This window comes from Taudactylus pleione, unplaced genomic scaffold (assembly GCF_031769625.1).
Source record: "Taudactylus pleione unplaced genomic scaffold, aTauple2 ptg000095l, whole genome shotgun sequence".
Classification (NCBI taxonomy): domain Eukaryota; kingdom Metazoa; phylum Chordata; class Amphibia; order Anura; family Myobatrachidae; genus Taudactylus; species Taudactylus pleione.
The window spans coordinates 2,835,306-2,857,854 of record NW_028284497.1 but is presented as its reverse complement, the minus strand read 5'-3'; the positions used below and the strand labels follow the sequence as shown (position 1 = coordinate 2,857,854).

The 22,549-nt window shown below is 40.8% G+C and overlaps 1 pseudogene; it reads right to left on the bottom strand.

Annotated features, from left to right (window-relative positions):
• Positions 1–12,063: 12,063 nt before the first annotated feature.
• LOC148526479 (uncharacterized) lies at positions 12,064–13,405 on the bottom strand (annotated as a pseudogene).
• Positions 13,406–22,549: the final 9,144 nt, after the last annotated feature.

Below are 22,549 nucleotides of genomic sequence, written 5' to 3'. Positions count from 1 at the left end.
CACAGCCTTCTTCTCTAGCACTTCTATGACAGCCTTCACCTTCCCAGCTGTATTGTGTATGGAGAATTGTGTTGCTAATTGTTACTTGTGCTCTTTTTATATGTTGGTTACTGTATTGTAATGTAATGTTCTGTGTACCCTTTACTGTATGTACGGCGCCGCGGACCACTTGTGGCACCCTATAAATAAAATGTAATTATATATATATATATATATATACTAACTAATAATGTGGAAAAAGTATATTTCCATTTCCAATAATAATATGAAATAATAATAGTATTGCATTAAATAATAATAATTGCATTGTATATATATTGTGGACCACCAATTGACTTTATTTGTAATTTGATTGAGACTGTTCTTACAAATTACTATTTTTAGTTTGGTGATTCTTGTTTATGCAGAATCCTGGAATCGCAAAGGATTTTAATCTCGCCCCAACATATGATAACTTGTATATATTGTAAGATATGAAAAAACAAATTTATCTAATATATGGTCTCCACATTCTGTGTTATTTTCATTATACTGAAAATTTTATTTTTGTTATTTGGCTGAACACTGAGGAGACATTTTATTCAATGTGGTCTAAACCTAATGCCTTGGACACTTCGGTTAGGTTTACTGCCAATGTTCACATTGCAGAAATAGCTGAGATACAGTCGATTGAAATGCCTAACAAATACCTAGAATGCTGGTACTCACCAGAAGTCTTTAAGAGGGGTTTATAGAGACCAATGAACAAGCATGTTTCATGTGAACTACCAGCAAAAAACATTGAATGAGCAATGGTTGTAACAACATATTATAATATGATTTCTTTAACTTTTCGGAACATCATTCATAAACATTATGATATTTTGGCCACAGATGCAAAATTGAAGTTACGTCATAAAAAGCCCCTATCCAAATTTACAAAATATATAAAAGAGTTTGACATTGAACTTTGTTATTGAACCCAAGAATATCTGGATTCAATAACCTAATTCTGGATGTTTTAGATGTAGATCAATGCAAACAGGGCAGTGTTCTCCCAGGCTGTTTTCTGCAGGCGCATCGCCTGGCAGAAACAGCCTGCCACCTGGCACTTTCCCCGGCCGACCCCCTGACCCCTGCTGTGGAACTCTGGCCTCTGAAGTGACTGGAGGCTAAAGAAGCCTCCGAATGCTTCAGAGGCAAGCGTTCCCAATGATGCACTGCGCAGGTGACGTCATGACTGCTGGATCTAGTTAGATCCAGTCAGCACAAGGCAACGGTAGTGGGAGCACGAGCGGCCAGCAAGTAAAGGTAAGTTCTGGGCTGGGGCTGGGACCAGCACCAGGAAGGGTCTGGAGGCACCATTTAAGCATGGGGGCACTGCATAAGGGACCAGCCTGGGGGCACTGCATAAGGGACACTATGTAAACCTGGGGGCACTGCATAAGGGGCCAGCCTGGGGGCACTGCAGAAGGGACACTATTTAAACCTGGGGGCACTGCATAAGGGGCCAGCCTGGGGGCACTGCATAAGGGACACTATTTAAACCAGGGGACACTGCATAAGGGACACTATTTAAACCTGGGGGCACTGCATAAGGGACACTATTTAAGCCTGGGGGTACTGCATAAGGGGCCAGTCTGGGGGCACTATTTAAGCCTGGGGCACAACAAAAGGGACCAGTCTGGGGGCACTACATAGGGACACTACTTCAGCATGGTGGCACTGCATAAGGGCAAAGCTAAACTACAGGGGGCAATGCATAAAGGGGAAAACTACAGGGGGCACTGCATAAAGGGCACAAATACAGGGGGCACTGCTTAATGGGCTCTTTTGACAGAGCCAGTGGGGGAGCAGCCTGTCAGGCTAGATTGGTAAGGGAGTTACCCCTTTTCCCTGCGCACGCATAATTGCGAAGGCCCCCACTCTGCTACTTTTTGATGCCACCCGGCTGGAACAAAATTCTGGGGAGAACACTGCAGGGACCACTCTATGTTAATTTTTGACTTCCTCACACTGATTATTTGTATTTGATTAAGATCAAATACAGAGTTACATGTACTTTGGACCACATTATTTACATGCTTTACTTTACAGCTTGCCCTTGCGGATTGACCTGTATAGTAGAGATGTGTGCAGAACCCTGTGTTTGATTTTGGTTCTAAAACATTGTCATGTTTTGGTTTAGTCAAAACCACCCTCAAGTGTTTTTGTTTTACAGTAGTTTCAGTTTTACATTTCTTTAAAAATGTATTACAACAGCTAAAATCATGTAACTTCTACCTGTTTTTCTGTTTTTGTTTCTATAGTATTATTAAAATCAATAACATTAATTTCCAGTCAATTCTGACCATTGTGTCTTTCTGCTATGTCAATACAACCCCGGCTGGTTCAACCCAGGGCCGGTATAGGAAAATAGGGGGAAACCCATGCCAGTTTTTCCCCTGATTTTCCTGTACCAGAAAGGGCTCAGAGGACCACAACATCACTCCAGTTCAAAGACATAAGGTAAATGAACAAACATCTAGAGCCCATAAATAGGTAACAGGTGCTGCTTATGAAATGAGGACGATCATATAAGCAATGCTGGAATAGCAGCCATACTAGAGTGCACAACCAGGAGCTCACATATAAACTTCCTTAAATCACCCATAGTAACCATGTCCAGGAATGCAAAAGCTCAACACAAAATACACAAAGTTGATTTCTTTATGCAAACCCCTGGTACTTTGATGGGTTCAAATGTTGCACTGATGTATGGGAATTTATAAACTGTACTGTTTGCATTTTTATGAACAGGAAAACATTTGAGTTTTTTGCCATGATTACTGAGTTGAATTCTTTACCTAGCCCCATCTTATTTACATATAATTTGAATCCTGACAGAGTTGATTATTTAGACGTATATATATATCAGGCGCACATTTAGAAATGACATTGTACAGAAAAACAAATGATGGGAATACATTTATGGTTGTGACAAGCTTCTATCCAGAACATCTAAAGTATAGTCTCCCTATCTCACAATTTGTATGTGTCCTAGAGAATACGTTTACAACTACACTGGCAGATAAACAATTAATAGAAATGTCAGACTATTTTTTTCAACGTGGTTACTCCCACAAGATTATACAAAAATGTCTTACTAAAGCTAGGACCAAATTCCATCAGTTGAATACTATCAAGGATACAGACTGTAAACTACAGTACATGACCACATTTTTTCCAGCACATATGACACCAAAGCCACCAGTGTCACCAAGGCATATTGTAATGGCTGACAGAGCACTGCCATTTCAGACACATAAACTGCTTGTGGCTATACGCAAGATGGCTAGTATGATACAGCTCCTTATGCATCCAACACTGTGGAAAAATCCCACTAACATGAAGGAAACCAGAACTGGCTGCTTTAGATGCAAAAATTGTGTCACATGCCAAAGCATGAAAATTGATAGCTTATTTAGACACCTTCACACAACTAAATCAATTAATATCAAACACGGATTGATGTGCACAAGTGACTGTCATCTACATGCTTACATGCCCATGTGCATTGGGCCCTTCAGGGATAGATTAGCCAATCATCACTCATCAGATCACCAAGCCTTGGCCTCTGGTTCAATTAACAAACCAGTGGCAAACCATTTTTGGCTAAAGGGCGCTCACCAGTGGCACTATGGTGCATGGTCATTGATTGACAACCTCCCCTTCTTCGTGGAGCTATGTCAAGATGGATTTTTGTACTGAATACAGTCTCACTGAGGGGAATAAATGAACAAATACTATACAGTATTTTTTTTCTTCAATAATCCTATTATTGGTAATTGTTGTGGCACTTCATAGATGTCTTTTTCAAATTTTGTTTATAATGTTATACAGTATATATTTTACACTAATTATTTCCTTTGCTATACATTATGTTAAAATGCTTTGTTTACACTAACGCTAGCATTGTTTTTAAATATTGTTATACTGTTGGTGTGGCAGAAGTAACTTGGTAGGTGTAATGATTAGGACATCTTATATTTAATAGAGTCTCCTTTTGGTGTCCTTAGTTAGAGTGTGTTTAATATACAGTATATACTGTCTGCTAATTCCTCTTGCTGGGGATATATTGTACCTGCTTTGCCTGGTGTGATTCATGGTGGAGTGCATCATGTGATCCGTCACACTGACGACAAGAAACATGTGCATTGGCATCATGTGAGACATGTGTGACTGTTTGTTGGCTAGTTCAGCAATACTGTTGAGCTGCTTGGACACACCCCAAAGTCCCCCATGATTGGTTTATTCTGTGTTGAACTTTTGGATTGCTTAACCTGATTAATATGAGTGTAGTTTCTATGTAAACTCCTGGGAGTGGGATATTTGGATATATATACTGTAGCAGTAGATAGAAGAGTAGAAGCAGCACTTGAGGCACAAATAAAGAAAAAAATGCAGGCAGTTGCTCTAATGTTTCAATTTATTGTCCATTTTCCTAAGGGATACAAATGGAAGTAAAAGTAAACATTGAAACGCTGAAGCAACTACCGCCATGCCTTCCATTATGGGTGCCACTACTATCTACAGATTCATTACACCCTATAAGGACTGCTAAGGGCACAGAGCAAAGTTGTCTGATTTGAAAGAAACAATGTTGGTGGGCTCCTGAGCGCAATTTCCAAGTCTGCTGCCTAAAACCACAACTGGGGTATCCAATAACCATAGAAAACAAGATTGTATACAATAAAATTGTGCATAGATACTGTGTTTTACAGAGTCAGCACCTAGACCGCTACAATTTTATTGCATACAGAGTTGTCTGATTGTTTGCCAGGAGTGCCAGCACTGTGGATTTTACTGCAGATTGGGTGAAACATACATCTTCCTTCCACTACAGACTCGCTACTATACAGGGAGATCTGGCAATTATATTGGACCTTTAGGATGATCCTGACATCCACATATATATTTAATTGCTCATAACCCACCAATGTGAAATTTGTTGGGGTCACCAAAGGATAGTGGAGGAGCGATCAGGAATTCATGATTTCATGCTGTTTTTCAAGTGCTTTCTGGTACACATATCACAGATATCTCCTGCTTACCTTCCACTGGCGGAATGACCCGCTGTTCCCATTCACTAGTATGGGGACAGAATTCATCAAGCTTGAGTGCGGGAGCATTCACCATCTTCAGATGGTGAATGATCCTGATACCCACTCCTTCCCTATGGGAAGGAGTCCTGGGTTGCGAATAGGGTTCTTTCAGATCCCACCGCCCCTGTCCAGTTCCTTTTTCTGGATGTCAGGGCTCTTGTGCGCATGCGTGACTTGTACGTAGCGCATGCGCTCTCCCATCACTGCTTTTTAAGGACAGCTAATTTTTACATCAGCTGTCACCACGCCAGAGCAATGATGAATTGCTCCGGAATCTGCGGCGAGTTAGAATGTTAATTATTGGGGTCATGAATAGGCCTCTATATATTCTATCCTATCTGGCTCTGATGGTGCCCCTCCCATAAAGGTTTCCAGTCAACAGAACCCTGTGTCCAACACATTTATAGGAATTTCTGCGCTGAGTCTCAGATAAGCTTAAAATATTTTTTATTCGATACTCACATTTATTATTGAGCACGTGCACTTTATCTTTAACTTAATACACTATCAGACACATGTCCTTTCCAACCTCTTTCAAGATATATATAATATATGTTTGTCATAACAGGGCACAAATGCACCCTGTGTCATGATGTCACACAAAAGGGATGAGGAGCAGCAGCGCCAGAATGTACAGTGCTGACTGGGCATTGTGAGAATGCATGGTCAACCTCACAGACTGCAGTGTGCCTGTCTGCAGCATTCATAGGCAATCCAGCCTGCAGGGTGCCATTTCAGTTACCCTGCTAGCCAGAAGCAAGGGCCATTAGGCAGCGATGATGCCACCCATAGAGCCCTTGAGCTCTGTGTGGCAGCTCTAGTTACACACTTCTAGATTAGCTATATTGCATAATTATGATTTTTTTTCTAGATTAAAATAATTATTAATAAAGATCCTGCCAAAATGACCAACTGTGACTCAAAATAAAACTGGCTAACATTTTTATACATTAAGAGTTCTATACATAACTGTTTTTAAATAATTTCAGTGGTCAAAAGAATAAATTACAATCACAGAACTAAGTTAATAAATACATTGTTTAAAATCATATCCTGTATGTTGCTTAATTTAACATAAAACAAGAATCTGTAAGGTGTTGATCTTCGAAAAAAAAAATTCAAATAAAAATTGGATGATGTTTTGATACTCATATACACCTCTAGCCTCTCATAGAATAAATGTGTACAATATGGCTACCATGCATAAGCAAGTTGCTTTTTTAATCCATATTATGCTCAAAGGTCAAACAATGCCAGCCCATGTGTACACAGTACCATATGTATTTAGATCATACTTGCCTACCCTCCTGGTTTGGTCGGGAGCCTCCCGAAAATCGGGTGCCGCTCCCGGCCTCCCAGGAAGGCAGGCAAGACTCCCGCAAGGGGCCGACCCCTCCTGTGTCCCCCCCCGCAATTCATGAGAATACCTGGCAGTGGGGGGGCTGTGACATGATTCATGCCGAATCGCGTCATTTTGGCCCTGCCCCCTGCTTCACAGTGCCGGGATTATCGGCATTGTGTAACGGAGGCGGTGCCAAAATGATGCGAGCATGTGACCACGCCCCCCAATCCGTCCACAACAGCCAGCCACGCCCCCTATTTTGCCGCTCTGGCTGCCCCCTCCTGGAAGCTGCAGCCAGAATGTCGGCATGTCTGATTTAGATGTGGATGCATGTATACTTCAAATTTCTCATAGTGCAACACACTATTAAAATCAGTACAGAGTCAGTGGCGGAACTGCCAGAGACAATAGAGTCATTTGAAGGGGGCACCTGGCTCCATTGTCCCCGAGAGCTGCATGGAGAAGGAGTGCCGCTGGTCGGCACTCCACCTCCATCGGCGTAACTACGGAGGGTGCAGGGGGTGTGGTCGCACCCCCTGCACCCTCCATTTGAGTGTGTTACCAGCGGGTGCCCGGCTGCCACTCAAACCCCCGGCGGGAGCCGGAGGACAGAGCTCCCTCCGTCTTCCGGGTCCCGCAGTGCACTATGGGAGTGATGTCATGACATCACTCCCATAGTGCCGAGGAGCGGACGCCGGGGATGGACGGCAGCAGCACTGGAGTGGGGATAAAGGTAATTGGTTTTTTTTGTGTGCGCGCTCGCATGCACGGGGAAGGGGGGCTCACTACTGGGGGCAACTACAGGGGGCTCACTACTGGGGGCAACTACAGGGGGCTTACTACAGGGGGCAACTACTGGGGGCACTACTACAGGGGGCTCACTACTGGGGGCAACAACAGGGGGCTCACTACAGGGGGCAACTACAGGGGGCTCACTACTGGGGACAACTACAGGTGGCAACTACTGGGGGTTCACTACTGGGGGCAACTACAGGGTGATCACTACTGGGGGCAACTACTGGGGGCTCACTACAGGGGTTCACTACAGGGGGCAACTACTGGGGGCTCACTACAGGGGGATCACTACAGGGGGCTCACTACAGGGGGCAACTACTGGGGGCTCATTACTGGGGGCAACTACAGGGTGCTCACTACTGGGGGCAACTACCGGGGGCTCACTACTGGAGGTACTGCATAGGGGGACCATTACAGGGGGGCACTACATAGGCAGGCACTGGATAGTGGGACCACTCCTGGGGGCATTGTATAAAAGGAACTGTATAGGGGGGGTGGCAGCTGGGGCTGGCATAGGTGCTGGGAGGGTGGTTCATTTTTATTTTTGGGGGGTGGGGCACCAACATTTATCTTGCCTCCGGGCACCTGGGATGAAGTTACACCACTGTACAGAGTAGAAATGTCTATTGATGTCCTACTGATGAAGACGACCTACCTACTGCTAGGATGAAATGCATAGGGGTTATGGGTCTGATTCAGAGGTGCATATAATGTTGATGCTGTATGCAAACGTTCAATGATTTCAGTCTGCACATGCTTGACATGCTTCCCGATGATCATTGCTCTAAGCTGCAGAATTCATTTAGATGCAAAATCAGTGGGCATTCCTGGAAGGTAACAAAAGGTGGCTAAAGAGACACGGGACTGTTATGGGCATGTTATGGTCAGTTGCACTAATACAGGCGGCCATGTTCAGATGGATAATCTGAGCCAAATTAGGGCTGATGCAATATTTGATGGTGCGATCAATGGTGCAACCAATGCATCTTAATTCGTACAGTGGTAAATTAGCACCATAGTGGGTGGGGAATTAATGGCCCTCCATCTGTTGTAGAACTACACATCCCAGCATGTCCTGCCACAGTTTTGCTATTTGGCCATGCTAAAATTGTTGCAAGGCATGCTGAGATTTGTAGTTCAACAATAGCTGGAGGGCCTCTTATTGCCCACCCCTGCTCTATATGAATACCATCACTGGATCCATTAGCATAAAGGCCCAATAGAGTTGCAGCAAAAGACGCAGTCGCAGATGAAATAGTGTGCGCCTCTGAATAAGGCCCCATGTGAGAAAAGCCTGTGGTCACACTTGTCTTTTGGAAATTATATTTGGACACAAGTTTTAACAATAACATTAAAGGGCTGGAGAAGTGAACCGGTGGAGAAGTTTCCCATAGCAACCAATCACCTCCTACCTATTATTTTATAGACTGTACTTGATAAATGCTACTTGAAAGCTGGTTGGTTGCTATGGGCAACTTCTCCACTGGTTCACTTCTCTATATTTTTCACTGCTTGATAAATAGACCCCTAAACCCTGGTAGCCCAAACAGGATTTCCAGATAACTTTATTATGTTTTTGTTGAATTTTATACTAATACTTTGTTTTACAGGTTGAGTCTCCCATATCCAAATATTCCGAAATACGGAATATTCTGAAATACGGAATTATTTTGGCATGACTGAGATAATGAAACCTTGATTTTTGATGGTTCAATGTACACAAACTTTATCTAAGGCACAAATTATTAAAAATATTGTATAAAATTACCTTCAGGCTGTGTGTATAAGGTGTTTATGAAACATAAATTAATTTAATTTCTGTACAAATACTTTGTTTGAGCCACAACATTATTGAACATATTGTATAAAATTACCTACAGGCTGTGTGTATAAGGTGTATATAACACAAAAATGCATTCTGTGTGTATATTTGGGTCCTATTCCCAAGATATGCAATTATTCCAAAATATGGAATATTCCATTATCCAAAATACCCCTAGTCCCAAGCATTTTGGATATGGGAGACTCAACCTGTAATGATAAAAATATTTTAAACATACTACACAAAATATTGTTGTCTCCGTTACTTCTCTATTTTGAGATTTATGATTCTCTCGAGAGAATGAAAGAATTCCTAGATATCACCGTGGTACACTTAACTTGTTATATCACATTGAGAGTGTAGTAAATTGTTTTATCTATTATTTTGTATTTATTTTATATTCATGATTTCCATTGATAATATATTAGTTGGTCTACACATGGAGATTGTGTGATTCACGCATACTGTAAGCATTATATATGAAATATTTTGACACGCAGGTTTCACATTGGGTGTGGTGCAAGAAATGCACTTTATTATTTGGTAATAGTTTTGTTCTCTAAGAGGTTCCTTTTATGAAAAGAGGCAGACTCATGTACTGTGACTCTAAATGACCACAATCATTATTTGATATAGAATTACTTAAACACATTTTTTTTTAATTTTAAATAAACTACATGCAGTAATAATAGACAGTGGCATCACAAGGGAGGTGCAGGGGGTGCGGGCTGCACCCGGGTGTCACCCGCCGAGGGGTGACACCAAGGTGCAGACTGACACTCCCCCACAGTGACAGGAGTCGGGTGCTGCACTGTAGTATTAAGTGCAGCACCCAGCTTCTGACAGTGTGAGGGAGCCGGCACTGCAACACAAGGCAGTCGGCACGTACCCCCTGCACCCCGCAGTAAAGAACGGGACCATGGGGGATCGGGCCGCGAGGCCACGCCCCGTCCCGCGAGGCCACACTCCCGTCCCATGAGACCATGCTCCTTTTCGGGGTGCACGCGGCTTTGCCGTGCTCACAACGTCCCTCCCTGCACCGGGTGACACCGCGGGGAGGGACACAAATGATATTAGACACTCAACCATTTCCTTTTTTATAGATTCACTACACCTGGATGAACAAACAGGCAATAGGAGGATAGCAGTTACCTAGATATGGAAAAAGGGAGTGAATTTTTCTTGGACTGTACTATATACAGTATACAGTATGTGGACTATATTTGTTGAATTTATTTAAATCTGTATTTTAGTGTTTATAGCATTAGCATGATCTTAGAAGGAGTATGGGAAAGTTAACTTCACTGTCCAGTCTCATCTATAGTAACATTAATTTTCCAGTAAAAAATGTGTCTTGAAAGTAACCTGCTGAAAGTAGTCTGTTATTGAAACTAACCTGTTGAAAGTAACCTTTTGCCAGTGAAGAAAGACATTAAATATGACCACTGCATTACCATAAAAAAGTCACATGCTTGAAGTAGACATATTCCCCTGATGAATTGTACTATCTGAAGTGCATAGAAGTGGTCAGACTGCAAAAAAGGTCAAACACATGAACTGCATCTACTGAATATGTGGCATTTACAGTATGCCTGGCTGAACACATGTCATTGCTGAATGCAGACTATACTTCCAGTGATGTATCCTTCCAGTTCTACTCTGACCTGTCCAAATGGTGCAGAATAAGCTTCTCTGTTCAAGCATCAACATGCAGGCAAAGATTGTGACCAGAAAAGGAAATCACTTCATAACATAACATGGATGTTTATTATTGTCACAATTTATTAAATAGCCCACCAGTGTAGTGTCAGGATCACTGTAGCCTATTGCTTTTGCCATTCTCCAACAGCCCTTCTCAATAGCTGACATACGACCAGGGAAATTTCCTGCTCAGACCCGGGAATTTCTCCTGTGCAAATTCCCGGGGATTTGGTCGAGAACCCCCTTTCACACTACAGCTTCGGGTAGACCCCTTTCAGACAAGAGCAGGGTTTTTCAGAGTTTTACACAGAAAATCACAATTTTGTCATTTTAAGTGGATGTTATGCTAGCACACATTAATGAGGTCATGCAAAGGTGGGGAATTGGTATAAAGGGACTGGGAGGGGCACCCATAAGGCATTGCTGTATTCCCAAGCATCTGTGTAGCATGGAGAGCTTGTTTTGTCTGTTGGATTTGGTGTGCTATACAGCAACTGAGGCATGGCTGAAGCTGCTCACACTGTTCTTAATAGTACAGTGTGAGACCCTGAGGAGAAGGGAGCATTTTGTGGTGGAGAGGGCGTCCAAGCGCCGACATTACCTACGCCATAGGAGAGCCTTGGTAATGTCCAGCGCATATGTGTGATACAGCGAGAACAATACCTGCCAGAGTGGGACATCGTGGTGGAGCCTGTTGGGAGTGATTCTTCTCCCCTTTCATCAACCTCACTTGTTTGTAGAACCAATGAAACAGAATTGATTCGAAGCACCCTTTATAAAAACATTAATTCTATGGTGTCACTGTAAAAAATAAAAAGGCACAAATTTTGAAAATGTTCTAAAAAACTTAAATTTTAATAAAGGCCTTTTTTATAAATTGCATAAGAAGTTTGAAAGCCTTACTTCCATATTTATTGCATAGGAAATAATGTTGCACAAAAGACAGCACAAGTAAAAACCAAACAATAGTATAAAAAAACAGAATAATGCACATTTACTTCAGAGCACAATATAGTCCATATGTATGTATGGATTGATATTGTTGAAGCTCATATTATGAGCGTAGACAATATGAACATTGTTAAGTGCGCATTTAGCTGTGAGGCATTAAACAATGCTTTAAAATAGAACAATTAGGTCCACAATTTTTAGTTATATCCTTGAGTACACCCACAGAATAGCCTTAAAGAAATAACACGACAAAACCAGTGTCCATAAAATTTTAAAGATAATCCTATGAGAGATGTCTAGTTAACATCATATATATTTGCATACCACAGTTACATATTTCTGTATACTCTAAACTCTGTGTTCTTGTCAGGAGTAAGTTCCTGTGACAGAGTATTAGTAGACAAAGTATCTTTAAATAATTGACCTTCAATTACATTATCTAATGAACTATCTGTAAATGTTGAGGGTGACTGAGGTGTTTGCGGATGCTTGGATATAGGCCCCGATGAGGCTCGACATTTTGCTTATTGCGCATACTGGGATGTAGTTGTCCCAAATGCTGTGGGAGACTTTGCTTGTTGTGCATACTTGTATGTAGTTTGCCCAAATGCTGTGAAGAAATTAACGTGCTGCCCATACTATGATGTATGCTCAAATGAGGTGGGAGACTGAGGTTCCCCAAATTAGTTTGGATAATTAGCTTGTTGGGCAAAATGGGTGGGTAGTGGAACATGTGTTGGTGTGAAGTGGATTGTGCTCAAGATTTGAGCAAAAAATTTGTGGTTATCATGACTAATCCTTTCCTGCATAACTATCATTTCCGTTAGTAAATTACTCTGCATTTCTCTCTCATTGGCCATGAACCGCTGCATTCTGGCATCCTCTAGAGTCTGCCATTCTGAATCTAGGTCGCGTAGTTGTTCACATAGAGTATTTGTCATGGCTTTGGTAGCAACCTCTACTTTGCTCTTCTTCTTTTTACGTGTTGGCACTGTCAAAACTGAAAGTAAAAGAGAGAAAACATTAAGCAACAGATGTAAAAAATATTTGAAACACAGGAAACACAAAATAATAAATGGCCCAAATTCAAAAACCAGCACGTCTCCTTGCATGCGGTGACCATCCTCGACTACAAGCTGAAACAATACGGTTTCATTCAAACACCCTGTACCTGTATAATATAGAAGCATTAAAGTAATTGTTTAATTTACCCAGTAGCCAAAATATTAATTTCTTTTTACCAGATAAAATATACTAGAAATAGAATATTACATAGATTAACGCAGCAGAACATATAGTTAATTGAATTGAACTTACTGTTACTGCATAGGGTGGGTTTTTCTCTGTGGGTCTGTGGCTCAGACTCTGATTCTTGCCTTTGTGATGGAGTGGTCACATCTGTGGCAGTGCTTTGTTCAATGATCATGGTGTTAGATGAGTCCGCATCTGGGTCATCATTAAATAGGACCAGCGATAATGCCGGTCTCTGCTGGCAGCTCTAAGGAGTTGTTGAAGGCGTGCCTGTCGTTGTTGCAGACAGTGTGCCAGCATCACTTGATGAAGATAGGGCAATGGGGTTGCATAGTGCTGTGTGTCCAAAAGCGGAACTGCATAAATCATATAAGGGCCATTCCATCCTTCCCACACCACTGCGATTATGATTGTGGTCATCAACCTTTGTATATTGCTACTTAGGCTCTTTAGTTTATTAAGGACTTGCTGCTGTGTCTTCACAATACCCCGGCTGGCCAGGATTTTGACAATGTTACCATAGATCATGGCAAATTTAACAGTGCCTGTGATTTGAGCTTTCATTTCCTCCTCTCCCCTCACATGTAAGAGCTCACGGACCTCCTCCTCGCAATGTGACATGATCTGCAACCACCTGTTCACACCTGGCACCCCTCTCCTCTCCGAACAGCTGGCACTCCACTCCTCAGCTCTCCAAACACCTGGTACTGCACTCTCTTCCCTGTCAGCACCAAATTCACCTTGTAGTGTGGGCCTCTCTGCAGAATGTATGGCAGCTGTGTTCCGGCACCTAAAACAGCCTTGTAGCACTGCACTGCACCAAAATCCGCCTTGTTGCGCTATGTGTGGTGTCTGTACTCCCCTCTCCAGATGATGCTGATGATGTCCTCAACAGGCAGCCGCGTCCGACCAATCACAAGCTGTTTGGTGAAGCCCAGGAGTAAATTCCTGGGTAGCACCATTCATATATAAGCAAGGTAATTTTCTGGGACTTAAGTCCCGGGAAATTCCCTGGTCGCTTGAAGGGTTGGCTACCCGGGAACGGGGTAGGTACTTTTCAGACACATGCGGCAACCTGGGAATTTGGCTAAGGCAGGCCAAATTCCAGGGATTCTCGGTATGTCTGAAAGGGGTATAAGTAGTAGCTTTGTACTATTCAACTTTGCCATCTTTGTTACATTTGTCTTTAAATGTGCAATACATGCAGTCTATGGTATTTCTTCCAGCTGACAGTTTAGTGAGTATCCAAGTTTGGGTGTTGTGCATGTACATACAGTAGAAGTCAATTTACTGTTTGTCCATTTGTTGTCTTCCCATTCTGAAAATGATTTACAGTATGTATTTCCAGGATGTGTCCTCATGTGAATTAGCTTTGTATGAGAGGCATGCAGGTGTTTTCTTTGTTTTGTTTTGTTTGTTTTCCATTGTTAAATGCTTTACTTTGTCCTCAATGTTCTTGAATGTGTTCTCATTTACATTGCCTGATCCACACTGAACTCAATCATTTGGTCAGAAAATGTACTGGTGGTCTATTCAGTGTTAAATCTCTCCTCTGTACCTAAGTCTAGCAAGGCCATTTTATCATACATTAGGGGGTTTATTGACTACATGTCGAGTTCTAAAACCTGGCACTTGTACCAATTGTGTTTGTGTCTGAAATTTAAAAGGGCAATGATTTTACTAGAACAATGCGGTAAAACACTTAAGGCTTAATATGGAAAAACCCACTTGCAGTGTCTTGTGCCTGTGGAACGGTTGTGCATCTTTAGATGAAGCCACTGTCAGCAACATGCCACATCTGTCAAAACGCATACTAAATACCACACTTCCTGCTTCCAAATGTGTTCCGTTTTCCATGCAGTAACAAATGGAAAACATGTGCAGTGTGACTTGGGCGCATATGCAATACTACATCAGCCACCTGCATGAATAGTGTGTGACTCTGAAACAGGCCCTTAGGTAACTAAATCTCTACATCTTCAACAAGTCTGATGCTGATAATTGCCTTGTCTGTTCTTGGGTAAAGGATTCTGTATTCTTCTGAGCTTTTACTGTATCTAATGAAATCCATTTTACTACGTGGTGTTGTAGTGTGCAGAATTTTACTTCAGGAGTATCAAAAAATGTTTTACATCAAAAGATCAGAAATGATTTATGCTAGGTTTCTCATCATACCATAGTTCATATTGAGTTTTCAAAACTGTACTGGAGAATAACATATTTTCTACATCTTCCCAAACAAACACTTTGCTTCCAACATTAAGTTATTGACAAATTATGCAGTTATGTAAACATACTATAGGTGCTAATCTGCTAGCCTGGCTTTGTGACACCTTACTTCCTTTATACATGAGAAATGAGGCAAAAAAATGGTAACGCCTGTATATCTTGTACATGATCGGGTGCCCATACTGTACGTACACTGCATACCAGAAATTGGGTGTAGGATGAACTACGCAAAAGAGCAATATTTTTAGCAGCCATGTCTATACACTGAGAAACATTATTGTGGGCTTGGCATTTATTGACAGCAGCAGATTTAGACAGCATTATGGAATTAAGCATGGCTTCTACATATATGAGATTATAGTCACATAATTAAACTTAGATGTAAATGTAACATAACAAAGAAAATAAAACACCTTTTGATTACATTTAATATGTTAATTTATTTAGTAGCACTGACCTAACACCAAATGGTTTGGGTGTGGTATAAGAGATCGACAGACAAAAGGTCAACAGTGTATACTGTAGGTTGACACAAAAGGTTGACTGACAAAAGGTTGGCAGGGCATTGTTAAATATCTCTACAGGTGTAAAATTACATTATAATCCTCCCCCTCATTAGTGTTGTTATCATCATCACCACACATTAGCTCATCCCATTGTAATCCACTATTACAATGTTCTTAGTACATTTGGCGGGAAAAGTCTTCCTCATAGAATTTCATTTTATGAACATGAGATTTTCCGCATTTAGAGGAAGTAGCCTCATATGCCGATCACTCACAAGGTTCCCAGCTGTGCTAAACACTCTTTCCAAGTACATACTGGAGGTTGGCAACTTAAGAAAAGCAAAGCTAAATTGTACAAGGATCTTAAAATTCCATTTTTTTCTCCCAGTATTCAAAGGGCCTGTGTGACATGCTAATTTGTACATTGTCATTAAAATAATCATACACCATTCTATTGATGTTTAGTGTATCAGATTGAGTTACGGTAGAGATGTCAATGTTGGAAAGTTTACATTGTTCAACAGTAAATGTTCCCTTTAATATTAGAGGTGATGTTTTCTTTAATATTGTGAAATATTGTTTAGATTTTAGGTGCTAATTCTTAAACCTTCTTTCCTCTTGATCGCCGGCTTTAGCAGATGTCTCTCATGACAGGAAGCAGCTGCTGCAATAGTACTGAGTTGCTGCTCCTGCTCTTCTTTTGAATGATCCATATTGACTCACAGCGCTCCTAGTAATGGCACCCTAATGCTGTTATTTTTTAATACAGTGCCCAAACACACAACAGTTTTGTTTTGATTTTAACAAAGTGTTTGAACATACAACACAGTGCATCACAGAGCTCCAATTAATGACACCCTAATATTATTTTTTAACACTATGCCTGAACAGCATTATTTTAATTTTTTAAACAGTGCATGAACACACAACACTGTGCCTCACAATTCTCCTAGTAATGGCACCCCAATGATGTTTTTGGTTAACACAATGCCTGAACACACAACAGTTTTACATAAAAAAATTCAACACCGTGCCTCACAGGACTTCTAGTAATGGCAACCTAATGACATTAATATTTAACACTGTGCCCGAACACACAAGACAGTGTTTTATTCTAGTTTTTTAACATAGTGCATGGACACACAAGATAGTGCCTCACAGCGCTCCTAATAAAGGCAACCTAATGATGTTTTTTTTTTAACACAGTGCCTGAACACACAACAGTTTTGTTTTAAAAACTTTTAACACAGTGCCTGATCATACAACACAGTGCCTCTAACACTTCTAATAATGGCATCCTTGATGTTATTTTTTAACACAGTGCTTTAACACACAACACAGTGCCTCACAGTGCTCCTAGTAATGCACTCTAATGAAATAATTTTTGAACACAGTGTCTGAACACAAAACAGTTTTATTTTAATTTGTTTTAAAATATTGCCTCAACACACAACACAGTATTTTATTTTAATTATTTTAACACAGTTCCTGAAAACAAAACACACTGTTTTACGTTAATTTTTTTAACATAGTGCCAGAATACACAACTCAATGCTCTTAACACAGTGCCTAGCCCTGAACAAACAACACAGGGTTTTATTTTAATTTTTTTAACACAGTGTCTAAACACACAACACAGAGTTTTTAACACAATGCCTAGTCACACAACACAGTGCCTCACAATGCTGCAGCCCACAGTTTCTTCTTGGGTTTTTATTTTTAATGACACAGTGCCCCTTTAACACAGTGCTCCTAATGATGTTTATTAGAGCCTGGTCCTGAACACACACCACAGTGCCTTACAGTGCTGCATCCCACAGTGCAACTAAAGTGCCTCTTTAACACAGTGCTCCTAATCATTTTTTTTATGACAAAGTGGCCCTGTAGGCTTTAACACAGTACTCCAGTCCACTCTTCCTAATAACATTTGTTAGAGCATCACAGTGCTGCAGCCCAGTTCCACACTGTCTCCCTCCAGTCACCTGTGTGGAATGGTGCCCGATCACGAGGAAGGGACTTTAACATGCAATCCAAAACAAGTGAGATCCAATGATGGGCAGATGATGCTTTGCCCTGTTTTGGGTCCAGAGCTTGGTGGAAAGACCCAAGCTAGGGATCGGTTCAATTCAGAACCCCTAAGTTTGGATGTTCAGTTTACACGGAAACCAAATGGCACATCTCTAATTTACATCAGCTGACTTTCAGCTTCAGAAGAATTAAGAAGATGATTTAGAGTTGTGTATGAGCAAACAGGGCATCTAGTGTATTAAGCATGTATTATTGAAAACTGTAAACTAGAAGTCTACATTCAAAACTATTATTATTATTATTATTATTATTATTATTAACATGATTTTTATTATATAGTATTTGTTTGGTTCCACAAGTTGTACACAGCTCCTTTCAAAAGGTAGCCAGCTCGCTATAGCTAGAGTCAGCAGGCAGGACTGAGTCACAAGAGATTTCACCACATATCTGAAAGATCCTGTAACCATAATATTGGTAGGCAGACAGAATAAGTGGATCAAGTAAAGTGGGGACAAAAGACATGGAGCACTGGGAGTTAAGAGGTAGAGTGCAAGGTAGCTTGCATACTACAGTAGGGTAAATAGATATATATATATATAGATAGGTAGATAGATAGATAGATAGATAGATAGATAGATAGATAGATAGATAGATAGATAGATAGATACCCAAAATATAACAAATCCATAGAGTTATAATACCAAGTTCAAACGCGGTCACATAGGACTTAATGCAAAGCCACACACAAAGCTGCCACATCTGATATTTTTCATACAGCACATAGGTCATCCAAGGTTAACATTTGCATGTTTGTGAATCTGCATAGAGTAGAATGGAAGTCAGTTGGATCTCCACTTGAGTTTAAAAGGGTGTAAATTGGTTGTTTACACTTAGCAGAAGATTGTAGTGGATGTGCTATCTGAGTAAGACTCCTTAAGTACTTTCATCTAATCTTGTGAAATTTTCATAATACTAATATTTCCTACACACTACACAGTGATTGGGATACGTGGAGAATATATATTAAGAGTAGAGTCTTAAGAGACTTGAACTAGGGAATATAACATCTAAGCATACAGATTTTCGATCTATTTAAAAGTATATGCAAAAATCCAACAGTTTCAAAAGGATCTTCTGCAACCAGAATAGGTCTGGGGTAAATAAGAGCTGATAATGATGATGGCTGCTGTCACAAGCAGATGCACTGTATAGTGGTGGAGTAGCGCATAGATGCAGCCAACTCTAAATATGGATGGAAAATACACTGCTATTTTCAAGCTAACAATGTGGCCACCAGGGATGTAACTAGGAGTATATGAGTGGTGCTGTTGCACAAAACCTTGTTGGCAGCACTAGGGCCAAAACTAGGATATGTCACCCGGTGCAAGGCAGCAATTTTGCGCCCCCCTCCCTTCCCGTACCTGAATTTTGTCATTGCTCCTCCATAAGGCAGTGCCACACACCAGAATGCCCATTACACATTATGCCACTTACATATTTGCCAAAGGTTACATGCTCATTGCCAGGGGGTTTCATTAATGTTGTCAGGGGATTTATGCTCATTACCAGTGGTTCCATGCTCGTTGCCAGGGGTTTCATGCTCATTGCCAGGGGGTTTATGCTTGTTGCCAGGGGGTTTATGCTCATTGCCAGGGGTTACATGCTCGTTGCCATGGGGTTACATGCTTGTTGCCAGGGGGTTTCATGCTTGTTGTCAGGGGCTTTATGCTCATTACCAGGGGTTCCATGCTCATTGCCAGGGGTTCCATGCTCGTTGCCAGGGGGTTTCATGCTCGTTGCCAGGGGCTTTCATGCTCATTGCCAGGGGGTTTCATACTCCTTGCCATGGGGCTTCATGTTCATTTCAAGGGGGGTTTATGCTCATTGCCACAGGGTTTATGTTCATTGCCATGGGGTTTATGCTCATTGCCAGGGGGTTTCATACTCCTTGCCATGGGGCTTCATGTTCATTTCAAGGGGGGTTTATGCTCATTGCCACAGGGTTTATGTTCATTGCCATGGGGTTTATGCTTGTTGCCAGGGGATTTCACGGGAGAAGATGCAGCTTTCAGAATCTTCTCCCGGCAGCGCCGCCATTTCCGGCACTTCCGGGAATGCTGTGTGCATTGCGCTCTGCTAACAGACACTAGAGGTCCAGTAGGACCTCTAGCATCTGTCTCCTCCTTGGCGGCGGCCATTTTTGGATGGCCGTTTTCAGCAGAGTCCAAGCGGACGGCTAGTCCGCATGGAATCTGCTGAAAACGGCCATCCAAAAATGGCCGCCGCCAAGGAGGAGACATACACTAGAGGTCCAGTAAGGATCTCTAGCATTTGTCTCCTCTTTGGCAGCGGCCATTTTTGGATGGCTGTTTTCTGAATCTGCAGCCCCCAAGCCACCGCGAGCCAGCTTTTTTCACCCCCCGCAATCCGGCACCCAGTGCACGTGTACCACTAGCCCCCCCCTAGTTGCATCCCTGGGCAGCACCATTGCCTGGTATGGCACTCTGCAGCCAGTATCGCTACTGCAGTGCCACATAGAGTGTCATTTGGATGCTCCAGACATGCACTCTGCAATCTGTACAGTAGCATGGAGCATACTCAAGATGTGGGCAGTGCTGTATTTCCCAGTGTTGGAGGTTCTGCCATCTCTGCGCAACAACATGATGTCATGCGCTCACGGGGCTGGGCTGGTACAAAGCACACTGCAGCCCTGTTACACCATTGCTTGCTGCACATGCAGCCACTTTGCATGCAGCTCTGCACCTGGCCCACATTGTACCTAATTAGGGAAATTGGCATTTGTGCTTAAACATACTTGTCACCTATTCATAATTTATCCCTTTTAAAACAATTGTTTTTGTTATGTTATTTTGGTCCCATTGTGGGTTTCTACAACAGCAATTAAGTAATATTTGCATGAAAATTAAATGTATTTTTTGGATTGAAATTAAATTGTACTGGGCAGTTTGTATGCTTATTGTAGATATTATATTCCCTAGTTTGAATCCCTTAAGGTCTGTTGTTGATATATAAATTCTCCACATGTAAATCACTGTGTAGTGTGTAGGAGGTGTTGGTGTGATGAACATTTCACAGGGTTAGATGAAAGGACATATTGTATGTAGTCTTACTCATATCAAAATGTGTTATCACTATTTTAGTTGTAGTGTTTCTATATTAGATGCATTCTGTCTTCTACTTTTTTATTACTTTTGCTATCTAATCTACTGTAAATGTTTATTGTGAGCAAATTGATATTATTATTTAACACTGGCTTTTGTCCAGTCTCCACTACTTTAAATACACAATAAAAATGCCCCATTTGATTAAACCTATCAGTCCTCCACTTAACTATATACTGACCCCTCTTCTCAGACCTATACTCCTTACCCATTCTCCCTTCCAAGAGTTCAACTCTTTCCCCTAGTATGCAAGCTCTCATGGGCAGGTCCTCTACACTCTCATACTTCCCCTTGCACTATCCATGCATCCGGTGTTACCTATCTTTTGCTTCCATGTTCCCCTAAGGCACTGATACCATGTTTTTGCCCATACTCTGGGTAAAAGCTTATTGAATGCTGAATCGCTGCCATCTGCTTAGTGACTCATCTCCATTTTCCACTTCAAGCTACAGTTTGTTGCTCTACTACAGCCCCTGTCATTCATGCTACCCTGTTGGTGATTTTAATGTTTTGTATGTTTGCTATGCAATTTTGATCAGTAGTTTTACTGTCATTTACTTAATGTATGTTATGTAATTTTGCATTGTTAGATTTATTCCTTCTATAGCACTGTGGACATTTTGTGGAGCCTTAGAAAAAAAAATAATAATAATGCTTGTGTAGTACAATTAGTAGTTTTTCCTTCACAGCAAGATTAACAACCTTTGTTTGTATTGCAGTACAACTTTTGCAAAACATCCATTTTTGCTTTGTACTAATAAGATTAATACTTTACATAAGTGCCATTACTTTCTACTTACCTCTTGCCAGTTACATATTGATAATTTTTGCAAAATAATTTAATATTAGGCAGTGGTTCATTTTAATCTCATTTACTATGATTACTAGTCATGCAAATACAAATTACCGGAAATATAAATTTACAAATATGATGTTTAACAGCATTCAGTAGAAAGGCAGATGCAAAAGCAGAACTCAAGATTGTATCAATTGAAATTCACAGCTCTTTAAAATAGCCTGTTGTGCTGCAAATTCAATTAGTTTGAAATTTCTCATGATTTCACTCATCTCTATATATTGCTACATTTATATTAGTGTTATATTTTGTCATCATGATCAATAGCCGTAAAGGATAATTTTGTGCATTTATCAAAATTATTTGTAGAAATATATCCAAGTATATGGGTTATACATGAAGATTTTTGTACAAATAATTTTAATAAACAAGGAAAGTTTGACTCCTTTTTAATATTCAGGTCTGCCCCTATTAAGATAATACTTTTCCTTTTTGTGTCAAAATAGATTATGATGTTTGTTAGATCTGATTTATGCATTGCAATGATGATTTAATTTTCATACTGTATGTTTATTTATGTTCAACACTAATAAATTATGTTTTTTATTTCATTGAAGAATTGCATTAAGAAATAAAAAGTTTGATAATGCATAGAACTTATTTTATGTTAGAGAACATGTCTATCAAGTCCATATTCCACAACTTCGTCACCAATCTTATTTAAATTATCAATAATAATCAGATAAGTACAGTATTGATTTACTGTAACTAATGATCTTTACTTTTTATATTCCCTCTTGAACAGATTTAATGACATAACAAA